The sequence below is a fragment of the Artibeus jamaicensis genome, unplaced genomic scaffold (genome assembly GCF_021234435.1).
Source record: "Artibeus jamaicensis isolate MK-2021 breed Jamaican fruit bat unplaced genomic scaffold, CSHL_Jam_final scaffold_378, whole genome shotgun sequence".
NCBI classification, from domain to species: domain Eukaryota; kingdom Metazoa; phylum Chordata; class Mammalia; order Chiroptera; family Phyllostomidae; genus Artibeus; species Artibeus jamaicensis.
The window spans coordinates 1,521,554-1,534,662 of NW_026522044.1; positions in this window are offsets into that span (position 1 = coordinate 1,521,554).

The following is a 13,109-nucleotide window of genomic DNA, read 5'->3' on the forward strand; positions in this document are numbered from 1 at the left end:
TGACCTGTGATCAGTAATCTCTGATGTTACTATTGTAAATGTTTTGTATCGCCACACACTATGTCCATTTAAGATGGTGAACTTGATGAATACATGTTGTGTGTTCTGACTTTTCCACTGACCAGCTGCCCCTGATGCTCTCCATGCTCACCTCCTTAGCCCTCCCTACTCAGTGAGACAGAAAAATATTGAAGTTAGGCCAATTAATAACCTTACAATGGCCTGTAAGTATTCAAGTGAAAGGAAGAGTCACAGGTCTTTCAATTTAAATCAAAAGGTATAGATGATTAAATGTAGTGAGGAAGGCATGTTGAAAGCCAAGACAGAACAAAAGCTTGGTGTCTTTTGCCAAATAGCCAAGCTGTGAATGTGAAGGAAAAGTTGTTGAAGGAAAGTAAAAGTACTATTCCAGTCACTATACAAAATTTTGTTTAAAGCAAAACAGCTTTACTGTTGATATGAAGAAAGTTTTAGTGTCATGGATAGAAGATCTCTTAAGGCAAAGCCTAATCCAGAGCATGACCCTAACTCTCTACAATTCTATGGAGGGTGAGAGAGGTGAGAAAGATAGAGGTAAAAAGTTTGAAGGTAGCAGAGGTTAGTTCATTAGGTTTAAGGAAAGAACTATCTCTATAACACCAATGTGCAAGGTAAAGCAGCAAACAGTGAGGTAGAAGCTGCAGCAAATCATCCAAAATATCTGGCTAAGAGAGTTAATAAAGGTGCCTATGTTAAACTAACAATTTTCAATGTAGACAAAACAGCCTTGTATTGGAAGAAGATGCCAGCTAGGACTTGAATATCTATAGAGGAGAAGTCAATGACTGGCTTCAAAATTCAAGAGACAGGCTGGCTTTCTTTTTATGCACTCAGGTAGTTGGTGACTTTAAGTGCAAGCCAATACTTATGTGCCATGCCTAAAATCCTAGGGCCCTTTATGGTGATGCTAAATCTACTCTGCTATGCTCTATAAATGGAAAAACAAAGCCTGGAGGACAGCACATCTGTTTGCAACATGGTTTACTGAATATTTTAAGCCCCCCTATTGAGACCTACTGCTCAGAAAAAAAAATATTCCTTTCAAAATATTACTTCTCACTGACAATGCACCTGGCCACCCAAGAGCTCTGATGGGGATGCACAGTGAGATTAATGTTGTTTTCATGTGTGCTAATACCATACCCATTCTTCAGCTAATGGTTCAAGGAGTAATTTTAACTTTTAAGTCTTATCATTTAAGAAATACATTTCAGACTTCCACCAAGATAGAGGTGTAGGTGGAAACACTTTGCTTCCTTGCACAACCAAATCTAAAAACAATAGTTTTAACAACAATAAATGCAATCAAACCACAGAAAATCGAAATACAGAGTCCGAAAATAACGAACCGCTCAGCTAAACCAGTGAGAGCGGCGAAGTAAGCAGCAGAGTGGGTCGGGCAAAAAAGATCTACTGACCTGGGCAGTGCACAGGCAGCCGAGGGCATGGATCCCAGGTGTGGGGTAGCTACGGGCAAACCCAGGGAAGGTGCAGCGTGGCTGGCTGTCTGAGGTCGTGCATTTGTCCACAGATAAACCAGTGAAGAGATACGCATTGAGACAGACCATGCAGGCCCCAGCGCAGGGCGCTCGCACATTTGAGTTTAGAAAAACAGGCAGGTGCGAGTGGTGAGGTGGGCCTGGCGAGCAGAGAGGACCGCCATTGCTCCCTCTCTGACCCCACCTCCACATACAGCATCACAAACCAGCAACCTGGGTGGCCCTGTCCTGGTGATCATCTAAGGCGCCTCTCCTCATACATAACAGGCATGAACAGATCAAAACATGGCTCAAGAACAACTCAGAACCCTAGAACCAATAAATCTAAGTGATGAAGAAATAGCAAAACTTTCAGATGCACAGTTCAAAACACTGGTGATCAGGATGCTCACAGAACTGGTTGATTTTAGTCACAAATTAAAGGAACATATGAAGGCTAAACTAATTGAAATGAATGGAAATGCACGGGAAGCCAATAGTAATGGAAAGGAAACTGGGATCCAAATCAAGAGAGCAGACCAGAAGGAAGGAAAAAATGACCAAACAGAAAAATATGAAGAAACAACAATTCAAAAAAAAATGAGGAGAGGCTTAGGAACCTCCAGGACATCTTTAAGCACTCCAACATCCAAATTATAGGAGTGCCAGAAGGGGAAGAGGAACAGTCACGAGTGGAAACCTTATTTGAACAAATAATAAAGAGAACTTCCTCATTCTGGCAAAGGCAATAGACTTCCAGGAAATCCAGGAAGCACAGGGAGTCCCAAAGAAGTTGGATCCAAGAAGGAACACACCAAGGCACATCATAATTATATTAGCCAAGATTCAAATGAAGGAGAGAATCCTAGAAGCAGCAAGAGATGAGGAGATAGTCACCTACAAAGGAGTTCCCATCAGACTGTCAGCTGATTTCTCAAAAGAGATCTTACAGGCAAGAAGGGGCTGGAAAGAAGTATTCCAAGTCATGAAATCCAAAGACCTACAACCAAGATTGCTCTATCCAGCAAAGCTTTCATTTAGAATGGAAGGACAGATAAGGTGCTTCTCAGATAAGATCAAATTCAAGAAGTTCATCATCACCAAGCCCTTATTATATGAAATGTTAAAGGGACTTACCTAAGAAAAAGAAGATAAAAAAGATGAGCAGTGAAAGGACAGCAAACTCAGTTATTAAGAACCACACCTAAAACAAAAGCAAACTAAGAGGACAGCTAGATCAGGAGCATAACCATAGAACTGAAAATCATGTGGAGGGTTAGCAACAGGGGAGTGGGAGGAGAAGGGGGGAGAAGGTACAGAAAATAAGTAGCATAGACAGTAGATAGAAAATAGATAGGGGGAGGGTAATTATAGTAGGGGAAATATAGAATGTAAAGAACTTGAGACACATGTTCATGAACTAAAGGGGGGATGGTGGGGGAGGGGTGTGCAGGTGGAGGGAAATGAAGGGGGAAATAGAACAAATGTAATGGCATAATCAGTAAAATAAAAATATATTCAAGAAGAAATACATTTCATACAGGTATAGCTGTCATAAATAGTGTGATTCCTCTCATGGATGTAGCCAAAGTCAATTGAAAAGCTTCCATGAAGGACTCACCATTCTAAATGCCATTAAGAACATTAACGGTTCATTGAAAGAGGTAAAAATAACATCATTAGGAGTTTGTAAAAAGTTGATCTCAACTCTCATGGATGATTTGGAAAGGTTTAAGACTTCATTAGAAGAACTAAGGGCAGATATGGTGGAAATAGCAGCAGAACTAAAATTAGAAGTGGGTGCTGAGGATGTGACCAAAATGCTGCAATCTCATGATAAAACTTGAACAGATGAGGAGTTGCTTCTTATGGATAAGCAAAGGAATTGGCTTCTTGAGATGGAATTGACCACTAGTGAAGATGCTCTGAAAATTGTACAAATGACAACAAAGGCTTTAGAATAGTACATATAGTTAGTAGATAAATCAGCAGCTGGGTTTAAGAGGATTGGCTCCAATTTTGAAAAAAGTTCTACTGTGGAGGGACTTCTGGCCAAGATGGAGGCATAGGTAGATACAATGTGCTTCCTCCCACAACCAAAAGAAGGACAACAACAAATTGAAAAACAAAAAATGACCAGAGCTGCCAGGAAATTGAACTATATGGAAGTCTGACAACAAAGGGGTTAAAGAACATTCATCCACACTAGAAGGAGTGGTGGAGATGGGCAGCTGGGGTGGAGAGAACTCACAGAAAGGTATTGGATGGAGGACCAGGGCACATAAGGATGAGGCAGGCAGACTGAGTCCTCCCACATGTGGGTGTGGATAAACTAGGAGAAACAAATGAGTAGTGAGACAGATTACATGACCCAGGGTTCTAGAGTGGGGATATAAGCCTCAATGCCTCTGACTTTAAAAACCTGTGGAGGTTTCAGTAGCAGGAGAAACTCCAAGTCTCACAGGAAATTTTTTTGAAGAGACCCACAGGGTCCTCGAATGAACATAAACCCACCCACCCAGGATACAGCACCAGAGTGGCCCAATGTGATTGTGGGTAGTGGCAGAAGTTGCTGAAAGCCAGGCAAAAGCACAGCAAGCAGCATTTTTCTCTCTCAGACTCCTCACCCACATATAGCACCACAACACAGTGCAGGGTGTGTTGCTACACCCTGGTGAATGTCTAAGGCTCCATGCTTTACTACGTAACAGGTAGCTGAGACAAAAGTATATGGCCCAAATGAAAGAACAGATCAAAGTTCCAAAAATAGAACCAAGCAATGAAGAGATAGACAACCTATCAGATGCACAGTTCAAAACACTGGTAATCAGGATGCTCACAGAAATGTTTGAGTATAGGTACAAAATAGAGGAAGAAGTAAAGGCTATACAAAGTGAAATAAAGCAAAATGTACAGGGAACCAACAGTGACAGGAAGGAAACGTGAACTCAAATCAATGATTTGGACCAGAAGGAAAAAAGAACCATTCAACCAGAACAGAATGACGACACAAATATTTAAAAAAATGAGGAGAGGCTTAGGAACCTCCAGGACATCTTTAAACATTCCAACATCTGAATTATAGGGGTATCAGAAGGGGAAGAGGAAGAGCAACAAGTGGAAAACTTATTTGAACAAATCATAAAGGAGAACTTCCCCAATCTGGTAAAGGGACTAGACTTCCAGGAAGTCCAGGATGCTCAGAGAGTCCCAAAGAAGATGGATCCATTGAAGCACACACTAAAGCACGTCAATATTATGTTACCCAAGATTATGTTACCATAAGACTATAAGCTGATTTCTAAAATGAACAAACAAACAAATAAACAAACAACAACAAAAAACACCTTGCAGGTAAGAAGGGGCTGGAAAGAAGTATTCAAAGTCATGAATGGCAGGGATCTACATCCAAGAGTACTCTATCATGCAAAGCTATAATTTAGAGTAGAAGGGGAGATAAAGTGCTTCCCAGATAAGGACAAGTTAAAGGAGTTCATCATTACCAAGCCCTTATTATATGAAATGTCAATGGGACTTATCTAAGAAAAAGAAAATGATAAAAAATATGAACAGTAAAATAACAACAAACTCACAACTATCAACAACTGAACCTAAAAAAACAAAAACGAAAACAAACTAAGCAAACAACTAGAACAAGAACAGAATCATATAAATGGAGATCATGTGGAAGGTTACCAGTGGGGAAGGGGGAGAAAGGGAGAAAAGGCACAGGGAATAAGAAACATAAATGGTAGATAGAAAATAGACAGGGGGAGGTTAAGAATAGTATGGGAAATATATACGACCCATGGACATGAACTACGGTGGGGGAGTGATGATGGGAGGGGGATTACAGGGCAGAGAGAAATAAAAGGATGGAAGAAAATGGAACAATTGTAATAGCATAATCAATTAAATATATTTAAAAAAAGAAGTTCTACTGTGGGTAAAACGCCATCAAACAGCATCACATGCTATAGAGAAATTTTTCATGAAAGGAAGAATCAGATTCAGCTAAGTTTATTTTTGTCTTATTTTAAGAAATTGCCATGGCCACCATAACCTTTGCCAATCACTACCCTGCTCAGTCAGCATCCATCAACACTGAGGGAGATTTCCACCTGCAAAAAGAATACAGCTTGCTGAAGGTTCAGATGATGATTAGCACTTTTCAGCAATAGAGAATTTTTTATTAAAGTATGTACATTGTTTTTTAGATATAATTCCATTTTACACATAACGGACTAGATTATGTTGTGAACATAACTTTTATATGCACTAGGAAACAAAAAAAATTGTGTAACTGACTTTATTGGGATGTTCTCTTTATTATGATGGTCTGGAACAAATCCTACAACACCACCAAAGTATGTCTGTATAGGATTCGGTGCTGTTTGTGGTTTCAGACATCCATGTGATATCTTGAAATTTATCCCTGCAGATAAGGACACTACTGTAATCTTTAAGAACTCAATGCATTTTGTTATGAAAGTGCCATAATTAACTATAATAACATTTAGGTTTAGAACATTATCACCATTTTAATTAATTTTGCAATGACAATGTTTTCTTTTATATTTTATTGATTATATTATTATAGTTGTCCCGGTTTTTCCTCCTTTGCCACCCTCCACCATGCACCCCCTCATTCACTCAGGCAATCCCCCCATCATTTTTCATGCCCATGGGTCATGAGTATAAGTTCTTTGGCTACTTCATTTCTTATACAGTACTTTACACACCTATACCTATTCTGTAACTACCTATTTGTACTTCTTAATCCCCTCACCATTTTATTCATTCTCCCCTACCCTGCCTCCCATCTTTGGCAATCACCAAAACCATCTCTATATCCATAATTCTGTCTCTGTTCTGACTTGTTCAGCTTGATTTTTAAATTCAGTTGTTATGTATTTACTGCCATTTTATTATTCATACTTTTGATATTTTTCTTAAAAAATCTCTTTAATATTTCATAGGGTAATGGTTTGCTGATGATAAACTCCTTTAGTTTTTCCTTCTGTTGAAAGCTCTTTATATGCTTTTCGATTCTAAATTATATTTTTGCTGGGTAGACCAATCTTGGTTGTATGTTCATACTTCTTGTGACTTTGAATATTTTTTGCCATTCCCTTCTAGCCAGCAAAGTTCCTTTTGAGAAATCAGTTGACAGTCTTAAGGGAACTCCTCCATAGGTAACTAACGGCTTTCTTCTTGATGCTCTTAAGATTCTCTTTGTCTTTAGCTTTTCGCATTTTAATTATGCTGTGTGTTCGTGTGGGCCTTTTTGCAATCATCTGCTTTGGGACTCTGTGCTTCCTGGATGTACATGTATGTCTATTTCCTTCACCAAATTAGGGAAGTTTTCTTTCGCTGTTTTTGAAATAGATTTCCAATTTGTTGCTCTTTCTCTCTCTTTATGGCACCCCTATGATATGAATGTTGGATCTCTTTAAGTTGTCCTTCTGGCACCCCTATTATATGAATGTTGGATCTGTTTAAGTTGTCCCAGAGAGTTCATACACAATCCTCAGTTTTTTGTATTCTTTTTTTCCTTCTTGTTCTGATTGGTTGATTTTTGCTTCTTTATGTCCAAATCATTGATCTGATTCTCAGTTTCATCCACTCTACTGTTGTTTCCTATAAATCTTTCTTTATTTCAATTAGTTTATCCTTTGTTATTGACTAGATCTTTTTTAAAAATATACTTTATTGATTATGCTGTTACAGTTGTTGTTTTCCCCCCTTTATTTCCCTCCACCCTGCACACCCCCTTGCACCCATACCCCTTTAGTTCATGTGCATGTGTCATAACTACATGTTCTTTGGCTTCTACATTTCCTATATTATGTCTACTTACCATCTGTGCTATCTATTCTCTGTACCTTCCCTGCCTTGTTGATAGCCCTCCATGTGATCTCCATTTTTGTGTTTCTGTTCTTGTTTTAGTTGTTTGCTTAATTTGCTTTTGTTTTTGTTTTAGGTGTGGTTGTTCATGATTGTGAGTTTGCTGTCATTTTACCCATATTTTTTATCTTCTCTTAATCCCTTTAACATTTCATATAATAAGGGCTTGGTGATAATGAACTCCTTTAACTTGACCTTATCTGAGAAGCACTTTATCTGCCCTTCCATTCTAAATGAAAGCTTTGCTTGATAGAGCAATCTTGGATGTAGGTCTTTGGATTTCATGACTTGGAATACTTCTTTCAGCCCCTTCATGCCTGTAAGGTCTCTTTTGAGAAATCAGCTGTCTTACGGGAACTCCTCTGTAGGTAACTGTCCCCTTTTCTCTTGCTGCTTCTAGGATTCTCTCCTTCATTTTAATCTTGGCTAATGTCATGATGATGTGCCTTGGTGTGTTCCTCCTTGGGTCCAACTTCTTTGGGACTCTCTGAGATTTGTGGACTTTGTGGCAGTCTATTTTCTTTACCAGATTGGGGAAGTTCTCCATTATTTGTTCAAATAAGTTTTCAATATCTTGCTCTTCCTCTTCTCCTTCTGGGACCCCTATGATTTGGATGTTGGAACATTTAAAGATGTCCTGGAGGTTCCTAAGCCTCTCTTCCCTTTTTTTTTTTTTTTGAATTCTTGTTTCTTCATTCTGTTCTGGTTGAATGTTTCTTTTTTCCTTCTGGTCCACACCATAGATTCGAGTCCCATTTTTCTTCCCGTCATTGTTGGTTCCCTGTACATTTTGCTTTATTTCACTTAGCACAACCTTCATTTTTTCATCTGATTTGCAACCATATTCAACCAATTCTGTGAGCATCCTGATTACCAGTGTTTTGAACTGTGCATCCGATAGGTTGGCTATGTCTTTGTCTGTTAGTTGTATTTTTTTCTGGAGCTTTGATCTGCTCTTTCATTTGGGCCTTTTCTTTTTGTCTTGGCTTGCCTGTTATGTAGTAAAGGCCAGAGCCTTATGTTTTCAATAGGGTGGGGCAACCCACCTAGCTGCAATGTGATGCTGTATGTGGGGGAGGGGTCTGAGAGCGAACAGTGCTGCTTGCTCCACTCTCTGACAGTTTTCAGTCATTTCCCCTACTACCCACAAACAAATTGGGCCCTTCTGTTGCTGATTCCCAGGTGGGTGGGTTTGTGTACATTCTAGGACCCTGTGGGTCTCTCCAACAAACTCTCCTATGAGGCTGGGAGTTTCTCCTGCCACCCCAACGCCCATAGGTGTTTACAATCAGAGGTTTGGGGCTTTATCTCCCACAGCTGGAGCTCTGGGTCACGCCATCTGTCTTGCTCCCCACTTGTTCTTTCTGGTTTATCTGCATGCAAATGTAGAACTACCCAGTCTGCAATCGCCTACCTTGCCAGGTATGCCAGCTGCTGCCTTGCCAGCCAGCTGCAGCCTGGCCTGCCCTGCTCCTCATTCCACCACTTCACTGGGTCTGCCAGCCGCCCCCTTGCTGGCCCTTCTCCACCAGCCACTGCCTTGCCCTGAGTCCTCTCTGCCCAGTTGCCCATCTCCGCCCCTCCTGCCTGTCTGGATGAATTTTCTTCTTTAACTCCTTGGTTGTCAGACTTCTGTACAGTTTGATTTTCTGTCAGTTCTGGTTGTTTTTGTTTTTAAATTGTTGTTGTCTTTCTTTTGGTTGTGCAAGGAGGCAAAGTGTGTATACCTATGCCTCCATCTTGGCTGGAAGTCTTATTGGATCCTTTTTATGCCATTGATGTCCTAACTAAGTTCCTTGAGAATCTTATAGCCAGTGTTTTGAACTCTGCATCTGATAAATTGCATATGTCGATTTTATTTAGTTCTTTTTCTGGAGTTTTGATCCATTCTTTCATTTGGGCCATTTCTCTTTTTCTCCTCATTTTGACAGTCTCCCTATGTTTGTTTCTATGTATTTAGGAGAGCTGCTATGACTCCCTGTCTTGGTAGCGTGGCCTAATGTAGCAGGTCCTGTAGTGGCACAGCCTTCCTTATTACCCAAGCTGGGTACTCAAGGTATGCCCTTCATGTGGGCTGAGCGCACACTCCTCTTGTAGTTGAGACTTGATTACTATTGGCAGGTCAATGGGAGGGATTTATCCAAGCCAGTCAGCTGCAAAGATTGGCTGTGACCACTGACGACCAACTTTCATCATCCGTGGAGGATCAGCTGTGCAGGAGCAAAGTAGTGGTTCTCTAATGTAATCTGTAGCTGTCCACTGGATGTGCAGGCTCTGGGGTTTCTCAGGTAGTGCAGGCCATGGTCGGTCCTCATCTGTGTTTTGCCCAGGGCCGCCCTACCTGGGCTATGAAGCAATCTAACATGTCTGCTGTGCTGGAGATTCCTAGGTGAAGCCAAGCTGTGACCCTGGGTTGGCTGCTGCTAGTGCAAAGCCTCTGTAAACAGAGGTCCACTTAGCAAGAGGTAAGGGGGCTGAGGGCCACTGAGGCTGGGCGTTGTTTGTTTGAGAGAGTTTAGGAAGTTGTGAAGCATGAGCCAAGGCCAGCCATTCATGTGGAAAAGCTGCTGTTAAGACCTTGGATGGGCCCTTAAACTGTTTGAGAGAGAGATCTTTTCACATTAAAATGAAAATTTGAAAAAATACAGAAAAGTATGAAGCATACTAATTAAAATCACTTGTTATAAACTTATTATAAATTTAATATATTTTCTTGCAGTATTACATGTATTTTCTTTCCCATTTTATACAATTTGCAAACATTATTAGTTATATACATACATATGTAAATATATACAAAGTTGATTTTTATTATTTATGAGTTACATATTTGTGCATTCACCTAGCTGTGAAAATTTATGTGTAGCCCTGAAATCAATGCTCACAGTGCTTTGATGGTCACCCATGGAAATTCTCAGTGTGGCAAAATATGAGTCACCCAACACTCACATCCCCAGCTGATACTGAACAAAGTGATGCTCTGACATCTTGCTTCAGCTCTTTTACTGTAAACAAATGTTCTTTTCGTACTCTATTAAGTGCTATGTTTTTCAAATTTTAAAAAATTTTTGTTGGTGATATACATATAACATATTAAGCATTGTGCGTGTGTTTTGTATTCATCCAAGGCATTGTACTCCACTCTTTCAATTTCTTAAACTTTATTGTTGACATTGTTACAGATGTCCTCATTCTCCACCCACTTTGCCCACCTCTACCCAGCCCTGAACTCCCATTCCATCTGGCCATAACCATGCTGTTGTCTGTGTCTATGGGTTATGGTTATGCATATATGTTCTTTAGCTCATCCCTTCACTTTCTTTCATCCAGTCCCTGCTTCCTATTCCCCTCTGATAACTGTCAGTATGTTCCATGTGTCCATGCCTGTTTCTATTTTGTTCATCAGTTTACTTTGTTCACTAGATTCCATATAAGTGACATCATATGGCATTTTTCTTTCTCTGACTGCCTTATTTCACTTAGCATATTACCCTCCAGGTCCATCTATGCTGTTACAAAAGGTAAGACTTCCCTTTTTTATAGCTACATAGTGTTCCACTGTGTAAATGTACCACAGCATTTTTATCCATTCATTTACTGATGGGCACTGGGCTGTTTCCATATCTTGGCTATTGTAAATAATGCTGCTATGAACTTAGGGGTCCATATATTATTTGGAATTGGTGTTTTAGGGTTCTTAGCTTGTTTTCCCAGAATTAGGATTGCTGGGTCATAAGACCATTCCATTTTTAATATTCTGAGTAAACTGTATACTGTTTTCCATAGTGGCTGCACCAGTCTGCATTCCCATCAGCAGTGCGCTAGGGTTCCCCTTTCTGCACATCCTTTCCTGCACTTGTTGTTTGATGATTTATTAATGATAGTCATTCTGGCAGGTGTGAGGTAATATCTCATTGTGGTTTTAATTTTCACTTCTCTGATTATTAGTGATATTTAGCACTTTTTAATATTTCTATTGGCCATCTTTATGCCTCTTTGGAAAAATGTCTATTCAGACTCTGTCCATTTCTAATCGGATTGTTTGTCTTCTGGGCGTTCTGTTTTATGTTTTTATTATGTACTTTGGGAATTAAACCCTAATCAGATGTATCATTGGCAAATATGTTATTCTATACAGTGGGTTCTTTTTTCATTTGTTGATGGTTTCTTTTGCTGTGAAGAAACTTTTTAGTGTGATACAGTCCTATTTGTTTATTTTTTTCTTTCCATTAGAAGACATATTGGCAAAAATATTGCTACAAGAAATGTCTGAGATTTTACTGCATGTTTTCTTCTAGGATTTTTATAGTTTTGTAACTGTTACTCAAGTCTTCTCTTTTGAGTTTATTCTTGTGTATGGTGTAAGTTGGGAGTGTAGTTTCATTTTTGTGCAGTTCTCCCAGCATCATTTATTGAAGAGACTGTCTTTACTCTGTTGTAAGGTCTTGCCTCCTTTATTCAATACTAATTGACCATAGAGACATGGATTGATTTTTATTACATGTGTATTTTCTTCTGTTGTTAAATATTTTTGAAACTTTGATTAATGGCTCCCTGATATTCCATCCTAAAGATATACTGTGATTTCAGCAGTATTATACTATTATAAAAATATTAGGTTTCAAAACTGTTGCTGACAATATAGTCCATCAGTAAGCCCCCCCCCCAAAATGTGATCATATCCATAGGTGTAGAAAAAGCATTTGGCAAATTCTACATTCTTTAATAATAAAAACTGTCAACAAACTGGAAATAGAAGAGAACTTCCTCAATTTGATAAAGAACATCTGCAAAAAAACCGACAGCTAATATTATACTTAATGGTCAGAAACTGCAGGCATTCCTGATATGATTAGGAACAACACAACATTATGCTTACTAATTCTATTAAGCATCATACCGGAAGGCCTAAATAATTTAATAAGACAAGAAAAGGAAATAAAAGGTATACATACAGGGAAGGAAGAAATGAACCGGTTATTCTTAGACAACATGATTATGTTTGTAGAAAATAAAAAAAAACTACTGGAACCAATAAACTATTATAGTAAGGTTGCTAGATACAAGGTTAATACAAAAGTCAACTGCTTTATGAATAAACAAATGGGACTACATCAAAATAAAAAGCTTCTGCATGGCTAAAGAAAACTTTAGCTAAATGAAAAGGGAACCAATCATATGAGAAAACATATTTGCCAATGATACCTCAGACAAGTGTTGATCTCCAAAATTTATAAGAACTCATATGATTCTACTCCAGGAAGACAAACAATCCAATTAGAAAATGGACAAAGGACCTGAACAGATACTTCTCCAAGGAGGACATACAGAGAACCCAGAGACATGAAAGGATGCTTAGCATCACTAGACATCAGAGAGATGCAAATTAAATCCACAATGAGATACCACCTCACACAAATCAGAATGGCCATCGTAAACAAACAAAAAGTGCTGGAGATGTTGTAGAAAAAAGGAAACTCGAGTGAACACTAGGGAATACTAGGGAACTATTTTGGTGGGAATGCAGACTGGTGCAGCTACTGTGGAAAACAATATGAAATTTCCTCAGAAAACTAAAAATTGAACTCCCTTTTGAACCAGCAATACCATTGTTGGGATTATACCCTAAGAATCCTGAAATACCAGTTCAAAAGAACCTATGCACCCCTAGCTAATTTACAATAG